The sequence below is a fragment of the Arachis ipaensis genome, chromosome B6, assembly GCF_059453495.1.
Source record: "Arachis ipaensis isolate K30076 ecotype BB chromosome B6, ASM5945349v1, whole genome shotgun sequence".
Taxonomy (NCBI): domain Eukaryota; kingdom Viridiplantae; phylum Streptophyta; class Magnoliopsida; order Fabales; family Fabaceae; genus Arachis; species Arachis ipaensis.
Window position 1 is genome coordinate 62,046,185 of NC_142441.1, and position 4,427 is coordinate 62,050,611.

Sequence of the window (4,427 nt, forward strand, 5' to 3'; positions counted from 1 at the left end):
GGGGCATTAGGTTTATTCCTGAACCAAGGTCACACAGAGCCTTAAAGATCATGGTGCCTATGGTATAAGGTATTAAGAACTTTCCAGGATCCTGTTTCTTCTGAGGCAATGTCAGTTGATCCAGATCACTTAGTTCATTGGTGAACAAGGGAGGTTCATCTTCCCAGGTTTCAATACCAAATAATTTGGCATTCAGCTTCATGATTGCACCAAAGAACTTGGCAGCTTGCTCTTCAGTAACATCCTCATTCTCTTCAGAAGAGGAATACTCATCAGAGCTCATGAATGGCATAAGGAGGTTTAATGGAATCTCTATGGTCTCTAGATGAGTCTCAGATTCCTTTGGTTCCTCAGAGGGAAACTCCTTATTGATCACTGGACGTCCCAGGAGGTCTTCCTCACTGAGATTCACGTCCTCAACCTCCCTTACAGGTTCGGCCATGGTGGTTATGTCAATGGCCTTGCACTCTCCTTTTGGATTTTCTTCTGTATTGCTTGGGAGAGTACTAGGAGGGATTTCAGTGATCCTTTTACTCAGCTGGCCCACTTGTGCTTCCAAATTTCTAACGGAGGATCTTGTTTCATTCATGAAACTCACAGTGGCCTTAGATAGATCAGAGACTAAATTTGCTAAGCTAGATGGATTCTGCTCAGAATTCTCTGTCTGTTGCTAAGTGGATGATGGAAAAGGTTTACTATTGTTAAACCTATTTCTTCCACCATTATTAAAGCCTTGTTGAGGCTTTTGTTGATCCTTCCATGAGAAATTTGGATGATTTCTCCATGATGGATTATAGGTGTTTCCATCGGGTTCACCCATATAATTTACCTCTACTATTGCAGGGTTCTCAGGATCATAGGCCTCTTCTTCAGAAGGCGCCTCTTGAGTACTGTTGGATGCAGCTTGCATTCCATTCAGACTCTGAGAAATCATATTGACTTGCTGAGTCAATATTTTATTCTGAGCCAATATGGCATTCAGAGTATCAATTTCAAGAACTCCCTTCTTCATAGGCACCCCATTACTCACTGGATTCCTCTCAGAAGTGTACATGAACTGGTTATTAGCAGCCATGTCAATGAGTTTTTGAGCTTCTGCAGGCGTTTTCTTTAAGTGAATGGGTCCACCTGCGGAAGTATCCAATGACATTTTAGCCAATTCAGATAGACCATCATAGAATATATCCAGGATGGTCCATTCTGAAAGCATGTCAGAAGGACACTTTTTGGTCAGTTCTTTGTATCTCTCCCAAGCTTCATAGAGGGATTCACCTTCTTTCTGTCTGAAGATCTGAACATCCACTCTAAGCTTACTCAGCTTTTGAGGAGGAAAGAACTTGGCTAAGAAAGTCTTGACCAGCTTATCCCAAGAGTTCAGGCTATCCTTAGGTTGAGAGTCCAACCATACTCTAGCTCTGTCTCTTACAGGAAAAGGGAAAAGCATGAGCCTGTAGACTTCAGGATCTACTCCATTAGTCTTAACAGTATCACATATCTGTAAGAATTCAGTTAAGAACTAAAAAGGATCTTCAGATGGAAGTCCATAAAACTTGCAGTTCTGCTGCATCAGAGAAACTAATTGAGGTTTAAGCTCAAAATTGTTTGCTCCAATGGTAGGGATGGAGATGCTTCTTCCATGTAAATTGGAATTAGGTGCAGTAAAGTCACCAAGCATCCTCCTTGCATTATTATTATTTTCGGCTGCCATCTCCTCTTCTTGTTCGAAAATTTCTGAAAGGTGCTTGCTGGATTGTTGTAATTTAGCTTCTCTTAGTTTCCTCTTCAGAGTCCTTTCAGGTTCTGGATCTGCTTCAACAAGAATATTCTTGTCTTTGCTCCTGCTCATATGAAAAAGAGGGAACAGAAAAATAATAATAATAATAATAATAGGGATCCTTTTTACCCAGGTATAGAGGTCCCTGTGTGAGTAGAAGAAAAGAGGAAGAGAAAATCTGAACTCAGAGAGAGAGAGAGGGGGGTTCGGATTTTTGGTGAGTGAGGAAGAGGATTTTCGAAAATTATTTTTGAAAAATGGTTAGTGATTTTCGAAAATTTTTTTTGAAAAAGGTTAGTAATTTTCGAAAATAAAAATAAAAAATTATAATAATTAGTTAATTAAAAAGAAATTTTGAAAAAGAGGGAAGATATTTTCGAAAATTAGAGAGAGAGAGGTAGTTAGGTAGTTGAAAAAGATAAGAAACAAACAAAAAGTTAGTTAGTTAGTTGAAACAAATTTGAAAATCAATTTTGAAGAGATAAGAAGATAGGAAGTTAGAAAAGATATTTTAAAATCAAATTTTATAAAAAGATAAGATAAGAAGATATTTTTGAAAAGATATGATTGAAATTAGTTTTGAAAAAGATTTTATTTTTAAAATCACAATTAATGACTTGATTCACAAGAAATCACAAGATATGATTTTAGAACTTAAAGTTTGAATCTTTCTTAACAAGTAAGTAACAAACTTGAAATTTTTGAATCAAAACATTAATTGTTGAGGATATTTTCGAAAATTATGAGATAAATTAAGAAAAAGATTTTTGAAAAATATTTTTATAATTTTCGAAAATAAATAATAAAAAAATGAAAAACATTTGATTTTTGAAAAAGATTTTGAAAAAGATAAGATTTTTAAATTGAAAATATGATTTGACTCATAAAAACAACTAGATTTTAAAATTTTTTGAAAAAGTCAAATCTAATTTTCAAAATTTTAAGAGAGTAAAAAGGAGAAAATATTTTTTTTTGATTTTTTGAATTTTTAATGATGAGAGAGAAAAAATTAAAACATCATTTTCATGTTTTTCTCTTTTCTTTTTGGATCAAAACAAGGAATGCATGCAAGAACACTATTATTGTCAAGATGAGCACCAAGAACACTTTGAAGATCAAGATGAACATGAAGACTTATTTTTGAAAATTTTTATATGCAAAGAAAACATGCAAGACACCAAACTTAGAAATCTTTCATGTTTAGACTCTATGGATGCAAAAATGCATATGAGAAACAAGAAAAGATGCCAAACAAGAAAACATCAAGATCAAACAAGAAGACTTACCAAGAACAACTTGAAGATCATGAAGAACACTACGAATGCATGAATTTTTCGAAAAATGCAAGATGAACATGCAATTGACACCAAACTTTAAAATCTGACTCAAGACTCAAACAAGAAACACAAAATATTTTTGATTTTTTTTATGATTTTCTAATTTTTTTTTTTGGTTTTTTCGAAAATTATATGAAAAAGAAAAATAAGGATTCCAAAATTTTTAATATGAATTCCAGGAATCTTGCCATGTTAGTCTAAAGCTCCAATCTGAGGGTTAGACATGGCTTAATAGCCAGTCAAGCTTTAGCATGTAACATCAGAATATATTGCTCATTACTTATCAAATTAACTTGCCTCTATGCTGATGGCTGGAAGCCCCTATCCAAAAGAATTAGACATGGCTTTACAGCCAGCCACGCTTCAACATGCTTCATGAAACTCTAGAATTCATTCTTAAAAATTCTGAAGAAAAATATATTTTTGAAAAGATTTATTTTTTTTTTCGAAAACAGATGAGAAATTTTTGAAAGGTTTTTGAAAAATTTTTGAAAATAAAACAAAAAGAAAATTACCTAATCTGAGCAATGATGACATGTCACCATGTCATGTTTTTCTATGCTTTTTCCTTTGTTTTCAATAGGTTTTATGCACTTTCTTGAGCCATAAGTAAGCCAATTGGGTGAAATTTCATATTTCCTTTGATTCAATCAACCATAGATGAATTAATGCAATTTCATGAGATTTTATGCTATAATCGTCATATATTATGAAAGAATAACAAACTCATGATTTTGAGTATAGCTTTGATGTGTTTGGTTGATTGATGATAGGTGAAAAGAGTTTTGAAGAAGGTTGAAGGAAGAAGGAATGGCTAGGAGCAAGAGAGAACAAAAAGTTTGAGCCAAAGTTTGCCTCAAACTTTAGCTCAAACTTTTGGAAGAGTTGAAAACATCCTAGAGGAAAAAAGTTTGAGCCAAAGTTTGCCTCAAACTTTAGCTCAAACTTTTGGAAGAATTGAAAACACCCTGGAGGAAAAAGCTTGAGCCAACGTTTGCCTCAAACTTTTTGGCAAACGTTGGCATCACAAAAACAACACCCTGGAGCAAAAGCTTGCGCCAACGTTTGTCTCAAACTTTTTGGCAAACGGTGGCGCCACACACCACAACAGCCTGAAGGGGTATACTTCCAACAAGAATAACTTGAGCTACAGAGCTCCAAATGAGGTGATTCAAAAAGCAATGGAAAGTAGGAATCGAGAGATTTTCAAGCATATATGGCATTGCATGGTGGACACTAAAATTGAGGGAGAAAACTGCCCCGCAATGTGCATAAACGAACATGGTGGCAACCTGCAGTGAGGCCAACTGACCTCT

General features: G+C 34.7%; 1 non-coding gene across 1 annotated transcript; it reads left to right on the plus strand.

Moving 5' to 3' along the window:
* Positions 1-1,204: 1,204 nt before the first annotated feature.
* LOC148555809 (small nucleolar RNA R71) lies at positions 1,205-1,312 on the plus strand. The gene has a single exon (XR_015886696.1). It is a non-coding gene; the product is annotated as a small nucleolar RNA R71 (small nucleolar RNA).
* Positions 1,313-4,427: the final 3,115 nt, after the last annotated feature.